Source organism: Leopardus geoffroyi, chromosome C1, assembly GCF_018350155.1.
Source record: "Leopardus geoffroyi isolate Oge1 chromosome C1, O.geoffroyi_Oge1_pat1.0, whole genome shotgun sequence".
Taxonomy (NCBI): domain Eukaryota; kingdom Metazoa; phylum Chordata; class Mammalia; order Carnivora; family Felidae; genus Leopardus; species Leopardus geoffroyi.
The window spans coordinates 205,308,024-205,326,902 of record NC_059328.1 but is presented as its reverse complement, the minus strand read 5'-3'; positions in this window follow the sequence as shown (position 1 = coordinate 205,326,902).

The following is an 18,879-nucleotide window of genomic DNA, read 5'->3' as shown; positions in this document are numbered from 1 at the left end:
GTTGAGTGGCAATGTTTTTCATTTTATGACTCTTTTTAGCCTGCAGGTTGTTACTTTTCAAAGTGTATTTAAGAATAATCCCTTTTCCTTCTATACTTCCTAGGAAACACTAAACCTATCCATTATCAAAGACTCCTACCAGTTTAAACACAATTTTAAGTCTATGACTTTTTCTAGGCCAACAAGGAGCTAGCAATACCCACCCAGAAGGCATTTGATAACCCACTAAACTGACCTCAGCATGAGCCAGATTCTAAAGGAAAAGAAAATAATTCATCCCACGTTCAGCCTTAAGTTGAAATATTTCTAATTAGATACAGAAATAATTATTTATATACACATCTATGTCCACAAACACACTCAAAAATATATCATTGGCTAATTTTAAACCCTTTTTGGCATCATTTCCTCAGTCATATAAACATTGAATAAAACGAGCTTATAAGAAAATTTAAAAACACATATTTTAATTTGGACACACATTTTAAAATAAAAACTTGAAAATGCTCACTATCTTAGAATTACTTCTTTTGAATAATGAGAATGCATTTAAAAGCTTTTAATATCCATACTCATCAATCTATATGGTATTTTATACAAAATAAATAAAATCATGTTTACACTTGAGGAAAGGAAATATAAATGTAACTTAAAATTAAATTTGGCCTCATTGGTTCTAGAATTCTAATATATAAGCATTGTCCCTAAAGAAAAAATTTTATGGAAAATTTTTAAAGTATTCATGAGCTAAGCTTCAATAAAAGTTCATATTGTTTCCACAAAACAGAACAGCAAACTGGGTTCATTTTATTACATGGAGTCAGAAAATACTATATATGGTATGTTTGTGTGTGTGTGTGCACGCACATCATACATATGTCCTACAATATATATATGTTATATAAGGGTCAAATCACATATATATGTCTCTATATAGATATATATAAAATTGTGAAAATGGGTTAAATTCCCATAAGCAATACATGATCCTAAAATACCACAATATAATGAAATCATGACAAGTTGGTTTATTACATTTTTCTCATATATCTGATTTTTCTAAAGCTAGAGAGAAAAATTACCAAATGTTTATAGACAGATGGTTTAAACTTAATCAGATTAAGTATCAACATGGAAATCAATTCAAGGTCTGAAAATCCCAAGAATGCTTAAAAAAAAATCTATAACAAGGCAACTTCATAAGACAGAATTAGGCAGAGGCCTCATATTTCATCTGCCGGATTTATTCTGCAATTGACATGTTAAGTGTCCCTCCAATAAGCTGTCTTTGTAAATGGTTTGCCAAAGTACAGTTCTGAATTTAGTACAAATGTATTGTTTGACAGTTGGGATTTGACACGTGTAACTAGTTTCTTTTTCTTTAAAAACTAGCTTCAGCACAAGTTTGTCTAACTTGAAAAGGCACAAAGAGTTCCAGATTGGTATTATCCATCATTAACTTCAGGTCTTGTAGGGTACTGAATAATCATGGTGTCACTGGATAGTCATGGCTATTATGTAGAATTAATTTATTATTATTTGTTTCTAAGTCTGTCTATCTCTCTATATATACGTCCTTTCAACTTCCTTGAGTAGAATTTAACATAAAATATATTCATCTTGAAGAAATTATGTGCACTCTCACATCAATTGCAACCGTATTCGTAACAGCCAAGATTTGCAAACAACCCAAATGTTGATCAACCAATGAATGGATAAGAAAATATGGTACAGCTGAATAGTGGAATATTACTCAGTCTTAAAAAAGAAGGAAATCCTGCCATTCATGACAAATGGATGGCCTTGGGAGACCTCATGCTAAGTGAAATAAGTCCATCACAGAAGAACAAATACTGCATGGTTCCACTTATATGAGGTATTTAAAAATAGTCGAATTCATAGAAGCAGAGAATAGAATGGTGTTGCCAAGGCATGGGAGGAAGGGGAAGTGGGGAGTTGGTCAATGTGGGCAAAGTTACAGTTATACAAGGTAAGTTCTAGAGATCTGTTATAAAACATAGAGCCTATAGTTAATAGCGTGATGTTGTACACTCAAGAACTTGTTAAGAAGATTGATCTCATGCTAAGTGTTCTTACCGCAGAAACAAACCAAAGCATAACAGACAAACAAGAAAAGTAAGGAGATACATAAAATCTCTTGGAGGTGATGGATATATTTATAACTTTGCTTGTCAAGAAGGTATCATAGTATATGCATATGTCCACATTCATCAAGATATGTAATTAAATATATTCAACTATTTGTAGATTAAGTATACTTCAATAAAGTTAAAAAAAGAGATATATTTGTGGGGGGAAAAAGCGTAGCTCTTCTTTAGTTGTGGCAAGAAAAGACAGGTAAACATTTTCTATGCCAAAACACATTTGCAGTCAAGTCCATTTTTGTATCTGGGTTGCCTGGTCATTTATGTACTCTCTACCCTCCATTTCTCCCCCTATCCCACAGTCATAGATATTTAAGGACCTACTCACCAACAGTGGAATCAAGGTCTCAAAGTACAGACCTATGAGAGGATTTTGATAGATGACCTCCAATAAGAAAATGTTTTTGTCCATACAAAGAAACAGCCTTGGTATAATTAATATCAACTTGCCCCTACATTTCTACAGAAAATGATAATCTAGAGTCAATTTTACCCCACTGAAATATATAGTCAAGAATAGTCACCAGGGTAAATCAAGACCAAGTTCTGCTTTTGCCTGAGTTAACTAGATTGCTGTCTCCCTCTTATGAGCCTTAATTAGTTATACTACACAAACTATGACTCAAAAACTTGGCTCAGGGTTTTAGGAAGAGACAAAAGCTTCTTAGGACCACTGGAACATCTTTCTCTCGCTGCAGCGATTGACAGGCTTGTGAGGCTGTTACAGCTGAATAGTAACTTTTCCCAATGGCATAAACAGCATTTCTATTCTGGGCTCCTTCTTACTCCTACCAACTACCCTTGGGAAACCACTGGGCCACTATATTCTTACATGAGTCCTCTTACACAGCTTACTTCATATTTTCATTATAATTTTACACAAGAAATAGAATTTCTATTTTTACTTTTTTCCCTGAAGGTGAAGGAGGTGATTAAGAAATTTCTGAAAGTTGAATAGCTCTCACTTCCTCCCAGCTCCTACTTTATTGAAGAATGTAGGATTTCTGAGACTCTCAAAAACCAAACTCAGGGGACTGTACTCATATTTCAGATCTCAGAACTGATCCATTCAGAGGGTTATATTTTGTTCTTCATTTAAAACCTCTGGGTACCAATTTGTCATATAATCAGTGGTGAACAATGAAGGTAGGTATGTGAAAAAGACAGTTCTTGTCATAGGGATAATGTCACATCTACCTATTTAAACTTCCATACTATATATTTTTTTCTTCCAAATATTTCAGACTGACAAGCAATTTCTATCTTGTAAAATGTAACTTTCAGTTTAAGTAACAGCTTCTTAAGAGTTGTTTTGATCACCTCAACTTTAAAATAAGAATATCAAAGGAGAAAATTGCAAAATAACGCTTTTGCTGTAGTGCCCTATTTTTCTAGCCATAAATACCTATTCAGTTCAAACAAAGTGAAAAGCCATTCCCTTAGTCATGTGAGTATACCCAAATCAATTAATTAATAAGAAGAAAGTATCTATTAAGCTCTGAGGGTTTTTTTATGCAGATGTTTAAATTCTCCGAGGAGATTTTCACATCTGCGTGTAAGATGGTGACTCATGGAACGCGTCATTGAATACAAGTATGGCTCCTCTTATCTAGTGTGGCATTACAAACCATCTCAAAACTTAGTGGTTTTAAACAACGAACATCATTGATTTTGCCCATGAAGTTACAATTTGAGTAGGATTTGGCAGAGAAGACTGATCTCTGCTGCACTCAGTATCCAGTGGAGCTGCTCAACTGTGGGCAAGTTGGTAGTGACTGTTAGCTAGGAGTGCAGAAGGGGCTGAGGGTTGGGAGTTTTAGTTCCCTTCCACGTGAGCCCTTCCGTGTCACGTGGGTTTCCTCCCCCACATGGCGGCTGCATGCCAAGCACAAGCATCATGACAGAGACAGCCAGGAAGAGGCTCCACAGGGTTTATGACTTGGCTTTGGAAATCAAAGAGTGTCATGTCCACTCCATTCTATTCACTAGAAACAAGTCACCAAGGCTAGTTCATACTCAGCCCACATTCAAGGGGGAAAGGGTTAGCTCAGTGTCTCGATGAAAGGAAGGTCAGAGAATTTGTGGACATATTTTTTTAAACCACTGCACTGTGAAACAAGGAATGCTAAAAATAAATGTTAGATAGACTCTGAAGAGCTAGAAAGGTCAATTTTTCCTTGAATCATAATTTTTAAATGCCATTTTATTAAAGTTCTGGCATGTGTTTTATATCTCCTTTTAGTAATCCTTACACAAATTCTAAGTATTTTCCATTTTACAGATGAAAAGATTCACAATTAGGGTAAGAAAGGATTTGCCCAACGTCACACAGGCAGTAAACGGTAGAACCAAGAATTAAAACTGGATCCTTTTTGCTATTCCATGCGAAAGTTCTAAGGAGGGATGAGATCTGACCCAGAATTTGACAGCTGGATGAGCTATAAGTGGCCATGGATATATGGATATATATATCTTTTCAGAGATATAAGGAGAGAATAGTGATGTTCTCTTGTCTGCAAGATGATATGATAAAAGATACAGGGATGCACCATATACTTTCCACAAGCATCATTTGGCTGGATCAGCATATTTATGTGTACTCTCTTGGTGACCATACCTGAGACAGGTGTGGAATGAAAACAGTCTACTGACCCTTGCTTTCTGGGAGATCTGGCAAAAGTCTTTTCAGATAAGCTGGTTCTAGTGTATTCCTGGGAAGGTCAGGGACAGTGAAGAGAGGGCTGGGCTATGGAGGAGGTGGCAAACTAGAGCCAAGTCAGACATCCTGGAAGAGCCAGTAAAGCTTACTAGTAAGATGTCAGCTAAGTCGATACATATAATTTCTAGAATTATTACCCACTTGGAATTTGGTGCTACCTTTTTTCCATAAAGAACATCTGGTTCTCAGTGTGGGTGTGGGCAGTCAGGCATATAAAACATTTTTCCATGTTCTTCTTTAAGAAGTTATGGGATACTACTGTCTTAAATTTTACATCAATTTATTTTGAATTGTGAAATGAACAGGGTCATTCTTTTACTCAAGAAAAAAATCTCTATTCACTTTTGTTCAAAAAACACTTTTGTAGCACCTATTATGAACCAGACACAGTGGCATATGCTTTACAAAGAGTAAAAAACAAAAAACAAACAAACAAAAATCCACCTACCCACTATAAGTTACTGTTCTTACAATACTTACGATTCTTATAATACAACCGTAAAAGCTTACCATTATTGTGCCTTTTTCTTTTTTCTTTTCTTTTCTTTTCTTTTCTTTTCTTTTCTTTTCTTTTCTTTTCTATTCTTTTTGTGGGTAAGGAATAGGGTAAATAAAAGTTGATCTGGGTCCATCTCAGAGGCAGTGTAGTGTAAAAGAAAGGACCCTTGAATTTGAAAATTGCCACCGTTGTCTTGGGAAACTCATTAACTTCTCTGAGTCTTGTTTCTTCTGTGTAAATTTGCTGTGCGAATTAGATGAAATAATCCATAGGGAAATATATAAAAAAGTATTCCATGAAGTGAAGAATTATCAAGATATTGAGTAAAACTTTGTTAATGAGGATGAATGATGGGATGTGTTCCCAGGTCACAGGGGCAGCTTTGTTGGTCTCTACTAACGTAAAGCATCTTTCAATCCACAGACTTCTGTTAACAGATCCTCCTGGGTTGGCTCTAGAGTTACTTCTACTGTCAGCTGACCTGATCATGGAAAAATAAATGTGTATTACAATAGTAAAATATGGGGTTTTTTTTTGTATGATAAAGAGAAGTACGCATAAGCATTTTAGGTTACACCATGATTGGCTTACATGACTCTATTATTGATCCTTCAAGTTTTCCAATTCTTTTTGCTAATAAAGTTTTTTTTATTTCTTTTGTACACAATACTGATTTTTAAAAATTGTTGCCTTTCCAAAACACTTACCTTTTAAAAATTGTTACCTTTACCTTATTTATCACAGATTTATCCTTACTGTTGCACTCTTGTGAAAAGTAGATGGAAAACTCATTTACTCTTAATTATATAGGTACCCTTCTATGACTGTATATGAAACTTCAACCAGAACAAAAATGTATATATGCATATACATATACACATATACATAACACATTATGTTACAAATTACCTGCTAAATATATATGAAAATATATTTTTTAACATTTATTCATTTTTTGAGAGGCAGAGAGAAACAAAGTGTGAGCAGAGGAGGGGCAGAGAGAGAGGGAGACACAGAATCTGAAGCAGGGTCCAGGCTCTGAGCTGTCAGCACAGAGCCTGATGCGGGGCTCGAACCCACGAACTGTGAGATCATGACCTGAGCCAAAGTCGGACGCTGAACTGACTGAGCCACCCAGGCGTCCTTATGTAAAATGGTTTTTAAAAATACACATAAAATTAAATACATATGTTTCCTCCTCTCCATATATATGACATATATGTATTTAATTTAATATGTATTTTTATATATTTAACATGAAAATTTGTATTTGATTTAGCATGTATTTAATTTGTCCCCTGAATTCATTGCCATCTTTATATACTTGCAACTCCAGACTACAAATATTATGTGACAAAATAATGAAATACCATCTGAAGGGGTAAGAAAAGCTGAACAGTATGCTAAATGTTAGTCTTTCAAATATTTTAAAATATTTCTAGTACTTTGCACTTAAATGTTTTGTAAAAGCAGAATTATCTGTCAGACATTCCATGATGTACATATTTTTTTTCCTTTATAGAAGCTTTTAAGTTTCCATAAGAAATCACACTTGCTTAAAATAGAAAGTGAGTAGTTTAATCATCATAAATCTAGCCATAATGTAGACTCTGCTCTTTATTTCTAAAAAGAAGTTATGGCTAGAAGTAATGGTGTTTGGATATAACAGTAACATATAACAATGGCAATGTAACAGTGATAGTGATCACAAGAATTATAATAAGAATGATTGAAACTGGCTATTGAGTGTCTATTATTGATGGGCCTTTTATAAACATGCTATCGTGTAATGCCTACAATAATACACAGGACACGGGAAACTTGTTCACATATTCAGACAAAGACACTTAGGCTCCGAGGGGTTAAATGACTTGCCCCAGGACATGGTAGAGCCAGAAATCAAATTTATGATTTTTTTCCCCATGAAGCCAAGATAGTGTTTACAAGGTGACATCCTAAAACACAGATTGGAAATTTACTGGCTACCCTGTGATTACTGACTATCGTTGTCAACCTGAGCCCTTTGTCAGATTTCCAATTCTTCTTTCAATAATTCTTTCTACTTGGGAATGATAGTTTGCATCATTAAGTGCTTTAAAACTACAAAATAGTTTCACTATTTTGCACTCGCTGCAATTTCTCTCAACATTTTTAGTCTCATTTTACAAATTGGACACAAGTGTGTATTATGATTAGATCACGATTCCTTTTTTTTTTTTAATTCTTTTTTAACGTTTATTAATTTTTGAGACAGAGAGAGACAGAGCATGAACGGGGGAGGGTCAGAGAGAGGGAGACACAGAATCTGAAACAGGCTCCAGGCTCTGAGCTGTCAGCACAGAGCCTGACGCGGGGCTCGAACTCAAGGAACGCGAGATCAAGACCTGAGCCGAAGTCCGCCGCTCAACCGACTGGGCCACCCAGGCGCCCCGATCACGATTCCTTTTATAGGACGATCATATCTATAGAACTAAGCTACCTTGTGCCGTACATACATATATGAGAAAGAGCTCAATAAATACTTGAGTAAAAGAGTGCATGCCCTTTAAGGAGGCATGTGTCCATGATGACAGTGGCAGTAGCAAACTACTAATATCAAACAAATAAGACCTTTTTCCCAAAATGGAGGAGAAGGACCTCCCAAAAGTCAGAGAAAGATGAGCCACAGACCACAGTCTCTGAAGACCTTGGCCCACTCGGTGTCTCAAAGTCTTAAAAACCATCCACTGGACTCTTCTCCATCACTGTGCCTTCTAGAATCATCTTGAGCATATGCAGCCCTTCAGAACATGACCCAAGATTGCAAAGTTTGCTCAGTCAAACCTGGAATCAAAATAATAACAATAATAATGATAATAATAATAATAAGGGAAAGCAGCACAGTTTTCCACGCACTCTGTCAGCTCTTTTGCAGCCATGAATATGGTGGCATTTCCACAACTCAACCTGTTAACCAATCAGTTAAAAACAACACGTAAGAATTAAAAAAAAAAAAAAAAAAAAAAAAAGCATAGCACAATACACTACTTGAGGTATCCTGACACAGTCACTTTTCTTCTCTTGCATGCACTATGGAAACATTCTTAGCAGGCCATGCCGTCTGCAACCTTCTACACTCTCCACAAAGCAGGAGATGTGCAGACAGTTTAGGGGCTCAGCTGCTCAAGAGGCATGTGGGAAACAATCACTGGTTGTTTTTACATTCATCTTTCATCACGGAACTTTGAGAACCAATGACGCTTAAAATGGACATTTCCATAGAATTTTAGCATTTGCCCTGTTCTTTTTAGCTACACGATATGCATTTATGAAGTGTATCCCCTGGACACTTAAGAGCCAATGAGACAAGCAGGAGTGACCCACGCTGTTTTGAGAGGCTGTAGCATCCAGAGGAAACAAAACTGATCTGCTATTCAGAAGTCTACGGATGTGATTACACCTCGACGACAACATCCCGGGATTATAACCATCGAGTCACTCTGCAACCGTTAACTTTCTTAGTCGTCTCCATACGTAGCAATGCACATGGCAGTAACTACTCAGGAAGGCTGGAAGGAAGAAGAAACTGTGCCAGGTGAATCAGCCAGTCTGTGTCCTTTGAAAGAGAGGTGTTGATTTCATTTGAGATGTAACTGCATTTAAACCAAGTACGAATAAGCTCTGAATGGCAGGTGGGGCTTAGAATGGGTTCAAACTTGGGCCAATGAGAAAGGAGGTTTGATTTTCGTTGAAAGCCAAGGCATCATCTTCAGTGTAAGTTGTAATGTCATAATGCTGAAACATAACTTACACACAGACAATTCCTCTTGGGGTGGAAGGTCAGGCAATTAATCCATTGCATCACCCATTCACCTATGTGTGCCAGCTATTTGGGAGAACTTGAAAAAATGATGGAAAATTCTTAATAATCTTTGACAGTACAATATTTGTACTTAGAGTCTGGCTATTCCACAATGAGGCTTCCCCGTTAGAATGGCTAGTCAATCTCACCACATGATGGAAAACAGATGTAAGATTAGGATGCAAAGTAGTTTTCCAGATCCCTAGTCCCAGCATGCTGCACAGTCCAGCCCCCAAGTTAACCAGCCAAGTGCTGACACATGTCTTACAGCAAAATATCCCTCACAGCCACAGTTCAAAGGCCTCGCTACCCTCCAGGGCAATTAATACAGCATCACGTTCAATGGTGCTTGAACCAAATCCATTGAATCCTCAGGGGAGAAATAACGAAGCAATCGCAGAGCTCAGACAAGAGCAGCATGCAGTGGTGGCTAAGGTTTCAGTCCCTGAAAACGTAGCTTTTCCTGAAAGCACGTGTAGGATTACAGATTCACTCAAAGAGAGCTATGCTCAGATTGTGTAATCTACTTGTAGGACAGTTCTTGTAAGACAGCATGAAAACTGAAGCAGAGTTAGTTAATAAGAAAGAATGAAAGAAGACAGGAAAGAAGACGAGGGAGAGGAAGAGGGAAAGAGAAGAAGAGGAAGAAGGAGGAGGAGGAGGAGGAGGAAGAGGAGGAGAAGGAGGAAGAAGAAGAGGAAGGAGGAGGGGGAAGTGGAAGGGGAAGAGGAGGGGGAGGAAGAGGGAGAGGAGGAGGAGGAGGAGAAGGAGGAAAGGAACAGGGAGAGGGAGAAGGCAACAAGGGAGGGAAGAAGGAAGGGAAGGAAGGAAATCTATTTTAGATGTTCACTCTGCCGTAGTAGAGATTTTCAAGTTTCACTTATTGGAGATAACCAGAAAAGCAAAAAAATTGTATTCCTTTAATAAAACTGGAAGTTACTATTGGTGTATATTACCAGGAGATGGGAAAGAGTTCCTTGCTGAGACATGTAGTAAGCATGGTTTAATTCCATCCAGAGCTGATGAACTCAAAAATTATGTTTTTCTCACTTGTCTTGAGCATTCTTTAAAGGTATTGGATAAAGAAATGGTGTCATACAAGCTGTATTGGTTAAATTTGGAAAAAAAAAAAAAAACAATCTAAATCATGACAAGGTATTTTGCAGTCTCTAATGTGTAAATTACAAATAAATATTCTTACTTTTGGTTGAACCTGGAAAGAGCCGCCATGACCACCAGCAGCTTCTAAAGTTGCCTGGAACCCTGGTTAAATGAGTGGGACACATTCGGGAGCACCTAGGTGGCTCAGTTGGTTAAGCACCTGGCCTTTTGTTTCGGCTGAGGTCATGGTCTCACAGTTGGTGAGTTTGAGCCCCATGTTGGGGTCTCTGTGCTGACAGTGCAGAGCCTGCTTCGGATTCTCTGTCTCCGTCTCTCTCTGCCCCTCCTTCTCTTTCTCCCTTACCCTGTCTCTCAAAAATAAATAAATAAACATTAAAAAACAATGAGTCAGGCACTTTGGGATGCCACATTGGCTCTTGCAGGAACCACTTAGCATTTTGTAAGGAGCAATAATTCGGTGGCCAGAAAGAACAATGCCATATTCCAAGGTGCCTCACTTTTATAGAAGATGAAAACATAGAATTTATTCAACTTTCAATTATCCACTTGCGGCTTTTCCATGCCGTGCACTATTTGTGGCCATTGGGAGCTTTCCATTCGCTGTGCCTGTCAGCGGGGTCAGGAAGACAGCTCCTATCCCATGGGGTACACCCCCGCTACAGCTGAGCAGAATATATTTGCAGTCCTTGCCATTTTCCCCCTCTTGAAGATGTGCGCAAGAAATATATGGTTTGCTAAAGAAAACATAGCTAAACAAAAAATTCCAGTCATTTAAGGATAGCCACATTAAATCTTGATAGAACTCATTCTATATTTTATTTTCTGCATATACATATATATATGCATATATATAGGTTACTGCATACACACACATATATTAATACAGCAAAATCCTATATATATTCATACAAAGATAGGTATTATGTGGGAAAGGTTAAGAGTGTGGTCTCTATAGCTGGGGTGTCTAAGTTGTACAAGTCACATCTGTCACTTAGCTGTTGGCAATTACTTTCAGTCTCTAGGCTTTGTTCCTTACCGATAAACCAGGGGGTAATACCAATGAGTTTGCAATGAGTGGCTATATATAAGGTGTGAGGACACATGCCTTTCTGTAGCAAGCATCTGTAAATATTAGCTATGATTACCTTGCTTAGAATCCCCTTTTCACTTAACAATGTATCATGCACATCTTATCATGCCAGTAAATACACATTTATGCCTTCACTTTGAGTAGCTATACAAAATAAATGCCTTTTATGACCATGATAGTGTACTTTATTGTAAGTAGATGGTGTCTAGGTATTTTTTCTACCGTGGACCACATTGCAATGAGTATCCCTATACATCTTTGTATGTCGATAAACTCTTTTGATAAATATCTAGTCATGGTATTAATGGATTAGATGACGTTTTAAAGATTTTTGGTTTCCCCTGCTAAGCTGTTGTCCACAAAGTTTTCACTTTTCTACCAGCAGTATATGGGAGTGCCTACTGTCCCACTATCTTGTTGTCATTCGATGTTATCTTTGTTCGAAAAGTTTATTATATACAGCGGTCGCAAAAGGTAATGAAACAAGAAGAGTTCATTTGAACAGAAATCGACCTAAGATGAACATATTTTGAATAGTTCTTTTTTCTCCTTGAAGACTATGCCAGCTGTGTGTGTAATAGCCATTGTGCCTGCCTTTGTATGTGTGCGTGGATTCGTGTGTGTTTGTGTCTGTCTGTGTGTGTACACATTTACATATATACGTATTTATATATATATGTATTTATTTAAATAAGCCTATTAAGATGATCTATCAAAGTTTGCAAAGCTTTTTAGAATTATTTTTGTTTCATGGAAAGTGCAAAAAACAGTACTATAAAGATGCATCTTCACTAAATATGCTCCTACTCGAGAAAAACTGGATGTGAAACCAACCACTCTTTCACTCTTATTTATTTTCCAAACACCCTACACATTTCATCTGGGTGTGTATTACATGAACATTAAGGGATAGATAGAGGGGATAGTGTGGATCAATTAGTAGAAAATATTACATTGTAGTAATAAAGATGCCTCGGAACCAAATACCACTTCTCTCGTTGGCAAGGTTTTTGTCAATGGGGCCCAGGTCTGGAATTAACCACCAGATTCTTTTAATAAGAATTCACCCCTTCTGTTGCAGCTGCAATGCGTATCATTCTAGATCCTTAAGATCCACGGTAGGAACTGTGCGTATTTTAGTCTTTATTGTATTATAGTGTCTTCAGAAACGAATCCGTGAAAGGAAGGATTCAGTACTACCTTCTTTCTCCACTTCTACTTGTTTAGAAATGCTTTTTCATGCATTGGCTGCCCATCAAATCGGAATCCAATCTGCCTCACTGATAAACTTGACTCATTACTCACAATGGGCTCCCTTTGGTTTGTGAAATGTGGCATGAGTTCTACCCTTTAAGAGTACCACATAACCATCTTGCAGCATGGCCTTCCCATTGATAGGATTTCTGTTTTTCTATCCTGGCTTCTTCTTGATTCCTCCTTGGCCATAATAATTCCAAGTCTCCTCTGCCATTCTATATAGAAAAGGTATTGGGTCTATCCGCAAAGACTCAGGGGGACCACCCCTTAATTGTTCTCCACTCTCCTAGTGGGTGATCGAAGGGTAACTATGTAACAATTTGTGAGTAGTGGAGTTACTAGATATTTTTTCTACCACATTCCGTTTTTTTTTTTTTTCAGCCTAATGTTTAACATTCATTAAAAACAAAACAATAGAAAACAAACAAGCAAAGACCTCAACCAGTCTAAAAAATCAGGGAAGAGTGGAACTCCGCAAAATATCCTTGAACCAGATTCTGAATAATAGTAATGGTATTTTTATAACTTTTGTGAAGAACAGTTTGCACATCCAAAGTGACTCTCAGGAAACTACAGGAAGAGTGATACCCCCGACAAAGTACTCTGCTCGGTCTGCTGTAGACTGGATCTCAATGTTGTTAACTGAGGTTGTAGAGAGTGAATTTCACATAGAGAAAGTGGTAACAATTCAAATGACCCAGGGTGGGGGAGGCACGATGCTGCTCCAGAAATGCTGAGCTGACCAAAGTGGAAGGAAAACAAGATTTGTATAAAGAAGAGAAGCAGGTAAGGATGGAACTCAGTTGTTAAGCTAAGATTTGGATTTTATTAAATCCATAGGTGAGAGTCATGGAAGTTTTTTGAGAGGGGAGTAAGAAGATAAAAAGCAGTATTGAGGGGGCATGTGGGTGGCTCAGTCGGTTAAGCATCTGACTTCAGCTTAGGTCATGATCTCGTGGTTCATGTGTCCGAGCCCCATGTTGGGCTCTGTGCTGACGGCTGGGAGCCTGGAGCCTTCTTCAGGTTCTGTGTCTCCCTCTCTCTCTGCCCCGCCTCTCAAAAATAAATACACATTGTAAAAAAAATTGAAAAAACAAAGCAGTATTTAGGAACATGCTCCCTGCTTCCTAAGCGTGTCCATGGTACCGAGAAGATGGATGGTTGTGCGGGGCTGTGAATGTGTGCAGGGGAGCAAGAAACTGTGAGGACCTGTAGAGGCCACCCAGTGGTGAAGTTGAAAAGCGTTGCACGCGGAGAATGAAAAGCAGGTCCTGTATGGGAGATGCCGGAGAAGAAGTGTGGTCAGGACTCTGTGGTCACGAGGGGTACAGCACGTATCACAAGTGCAGTCTGTACTGAAACAAACTTGCTCTGAACTTGCATGAGGCATTGGGGTCACACGTCATAGGGCTATACTAAAACAGAATCAAATACATGTCGGTGGAGCAGAGGAAAATGGTAGGTTCGGGACGTCGTCTACTCCATTTTTCCTTCTTTGTTGAAACGTTTCCTTATCTATAGTCAATAAAATCTATCGAAAGAAGATCGAAAATTGTGCAGGAAATGGGTCTCCCCTACCTACGTGTTAAGAATTGGCCTTCTCCTTCCTTTTCTCCTGCAATGTCAAAGGTGAAATGTTTTCTCTGACCTGCTCGATGGGCCATCGGGGCAGAGAGAGTCTGGACAGCCGTGCACACATGTGCGATTGATCTCTGAGGAAGAGTTTGGGTTGACCCTACAACCATAACTTTGCCTACGGAGCAACTTCTAGAAACTTCTCATCCCTAACCTGTCCATGAGATTCTTGCCTTCTACCCCAGTACTTGGCTTCTTAGCATGAACCTGCGTGAAGTAAACGAACCCACGAAGACCATTTTACTTCAGTAAAAATGAAGATTCTGACAGTAAGATTCATACACATGTGAGCAGGTTTTTGAGAGTGCTGTGGGCCTGAAGTTGTGGACATATTGTGATAGAGAGGGAAAGGAGGGCCCGGGAGGGAGACCGCAAAATGAATCCCTCACTCATCTCATTGGGAAACATTTGGAGTCTCATTAATGTGGGGCTTAAATAAAAGCTTCTGCAAGATTTTACTCTGCACGTACGTGAACATACAGCTGGCGTCAAGTGCCTTAATACACTTTGTGGAGTGTTAGTTTCTTGATCGTGGGTTTCATGTCAAATGAGTCAAAAAAATTAAAAGGATTTTTTTTAATGTTTATTTTTGAGAGAGAGCGAGAGAGACATAGTGTGAGTGGGGGAGGGGCAGAGAGAGAGGGAGACACAGAATCTGAAGCAGGTTCCAGGCTCTGAGCTGTCAGCACAGAGCCTGACGCAGGCTTGAACCCATGAACCGTGAGATCATGACCTGTGCTTGACCCACTGAGCCACCCCAGGTGCCTCCCCCCTGCCCTCGGCCTGCCCCCGCTAATTTTTTTTTTTAAACCCCTGTCGTCCCATATGTATCTATTTAACATTTAAATTCGACGATGCCTTTGTTCCACTTCATGACCAATTCTTTCAGGCTAAAGTGAAGGAAAGGGCCGAGGACTTTGTGACATCTTAACTTCCTACTCAGTGGGAACACATGCCTCCAGGCCACGCTGTCAGCCCGAATCTATTGCTTTTGTCAGATGTTTTATTAGATTTTTCTAAGCTGCACAATCCTTAACAAGAATGTAATTCCAGAGCCTGATTTTGATGGCATTCAGATCATATCTCAATTCTTTGGGCTGTTTCCTTTAGTTCTAAGAGGGAGCTCTGTGCACTCCCGCCCAATAACGGGCAAAATTATTCATCAGAGATGTTTAATAGACTTGTGCACACCTTATCCGATGTTGCTGTCACCGGGAAGTTTCTGTCTATGCAGGTGCCACCGTCACATCTTCCACGTCTATCTTTGGGTCCTGAGCGTCTGGGAGACTAAAAATGTCTTAAGGACAGGGGTGCCTGGGTGGCCCAGTTAGTTAAGTGTCCAATTTCAGCTCGGGTTATGGTCTCCCAATTTATATGTTTGAGCCCTGCATCAGGGTTCGCTTATGTCAGCATGGAGCCCACTTCAGATCCTCTGTTCCCCCCTCTCTCTACCCCTCCTCTCTCTCTCTCAAAAATAAACAAACATTAAAAAAAATTGTCTTCAGGACAACTTGCCACTTTTCCATCTCCTTTTCCTCCTAGAAAACACCTCGTTCAGACGATTCAGCATTTAATGATCTTTGATGATAGTGACTCTCATCAGTTGAATGCCATTTGGTATCGATTAGCCTCTCAGTTCTGTCCTGGGGACACTCTTATTCTCAGCCTGACACCCACTCAGGCGCACAGGTTTTAAATTGAGATTAGCACGAGGTTACATGGCTGAAAAGGAGGCAGGGCTGTGTCCTTCTAGCACATGAACTACGGTGGAAATGGTGCCTGTTCTCAAGCTCCGTCAGTGCCAGCCCAAGAACTGGAATGTAGACGTACTTCAAATAAACAGTTTTAGAGTGGAAGAATTAAGGAGGGAATGCTCCAGATATATTAATATAAAGCTTGGGGCACCTGGGTGGTTCAGTAGGTTAAGCATCCAACTTCAGCTCAGGTCACGATCAAATGGTTTGTGAGTTCGAGCCTCACATCGGCTCTCGGCTGTCAGCACAGAGCCAGCTTCAGACCCTCTACCCCCTATCTCTCTGCCCCTCCCCCATTCCTGTGTGCACGTTCTCACTCTATATATATCAAAAATAAATAAATAAATATTAATGAAAAAACAAAACAAAAAAGGTAATCAAACTATGCTATTATTCTCCCTATGATATCGGGCTTCATCAATGGGGGAAAGCGTCCGACTTTAGCTACTAAAGTAGCCAAGTCATTTTGGCTTTTTTTAAGTTTATTTAGCGAGGGGGTGGAGAGAGAGAGAGCTTATGCATGAGCGAGGGAGGGGCAGAGAGAGAAAGAGGGAGAGAGAGAGGGAAAGAGAATCACAAGCAGGCTCTGCACTGTCGGTGTGGAGCCTGACGTGGGGTTCGAACTCACGAACCGTGAGCTCATGACCCGAGCTGAAATCAAGAGTCCGACACGTAACTGACTGACCCACCCAGATGCCCCTAAAGTAACTCATTCTGAAAGAGAAGACAGGAGATAAGCCAAAAGGTTTTCCCCTAGAGACTTGTACATTTTAAAATAAATGATAGGTAAAGGGGGAGCATTTGGTGTTTTCTCAATGAAGAATATATGGGAGACTATAATGGATATTCCACTTGTAATTGTGGGAAAATATTTTATTTTTGGGAGTGTAAATGCCAATGATTTAGGCTGCCAAGTGAGGTAAGTTGGAGAATCCACAGCAGTAGAAAAAATAAACTATTTTCATTCCTTCCTAAGCCTCTGCCAATTTTGGCTTAAAGTAATCTTTTGCCATTTTACATGGAGTTGTCTTTTTAAAATCTGAAACAACTCTGCACCCAGAGCTGCTGAAAGTGTGACCACAGACTCTCATCTGTAGACAGAATGCATCATAAACACTTTTGTGTCCTGGGACTCTCCAAAGATGCAAGCCTCAGAATATTCGTAGGTGGATTATGTCCGTGGCCATCGTTAGTATCCTGCCAACTGAACTTCCATCCAGGGCAACTCAGCTTAAATCTCAGAGCACATTTCCAAGAGCTCTTTTTCCGGCTTTCCAAAAAGTTTTCTGTTGTTCTAATCACTGCATTCGCAGCTTCATATTTGCCTCTTCTGTACTTTTAATAAGGCACTAGGATGGCTTCCTCAGGCAATAAGTGTTTCCAAGGCTGCCCTAAATATACTTTTCTAAAGGGCACCCAAAGGACACATCAAATTGATTTCCTACTCTATTACTTCCTTTCCTCTTTCTCGTCTAAGTCTCTGGTAATTTGAAATAAAGTGATAAGAGCACATCTAAAATACTACTGTAATGTTTTAAATGTACTCTATTGCATGTCTTTATTTTTTCTTTATGCAGAACTATAGGGGGTGGACCTTTAAAAAAGAACCCACAGCTATAGAGTTACCATAGCATTCTAGAACAATCCCGAGTTCTCATTTGATGTCTGTTGGTTGACTTGGGTTAAGAAAAAAATCTGAAGTCTGTTTTGTTTCATTTTTTTTTTTTTTCCTGGAAGGATCATAGGATATAGTGACCAAGAAAAGATTGAGTGGCACCACAGACATTTTTCAGTGATCGTAATAAGAGAAAATGCCAGATTTGATTCTTAAGCATTATAGAAGTCTAGGTAGTCTGATAACTATTCCCGGCAGTATTCTTCACTGCCTACAGCTATTTCTTTCTTTCTGATTCCAGGGATAGCGGGGGATGAACAGGACCTATAATTTTTTTCCCCTGACTATCTATCCTGCTGTTAAAAAAAAATCTTGGGGTGAGTGGGTGGCTCAGTCAGTTAAGCGTCCAACTTTGGCTCAGGTGATGATCTCACTGTTTGTGGGTTCCAGCCCCGCATCAGGCTCTGTGCTGACAGGTCAGAGCCTGAAGCCTGCTTGGGATTCTGTGTGTCTCTCTCTCTGCCTCTCCTCCATTTATGCTCTCTCTCTCTCTCTCTGTCTCTCAAAAAGAAATAAACATTAAAAAAATTAAGAAAAAATATGCACCACTGCTCTCCGTGCCTCTGGCACACAGGTCAAGATTTGATTGTGAAGTTGTTGGGGAATCAATCATCCACGATCTCATAAAAGCCACAGCATCAATCGTCCTCTGGCCATAGAGGGTCGTGTATGGCTTCAAACGAACGAGGGGCAATTCTCTTAGGTAGATGCTGACACTTTCCCCCTGGGTCATCCTTTTCAGGGTTTTTGTTTGTTTGCTTGTTTCTGTTTTCTTTTGTTTGTGACATCTTTCATTGGCCTCCAGGGAAGCATCAGCGTCTTTAAATATCCCGAAGATTTGTTTGAGGTTGTTGATGTCACGATGATTTGTAGTCCTATTAAAGTGACATTTGCCGATGACATGATACAGGGCGATGCATCATTTCATCTCAGCGTGAAAACTCCCTGATCTTTTCATCACCGCCACACAGGTGATCGACTCCCCCGCGGCTCTAATGTGATCAGCCACACCGCTCCCGCGAGCATTTGCATAAGTGCTTCTCCGAGATGGACTGCGTTTCTAATCCAAAGGCACGTCAAAGAAAAAAAAATAGCTGTCGCGGAATGATTTATCCTTTTATT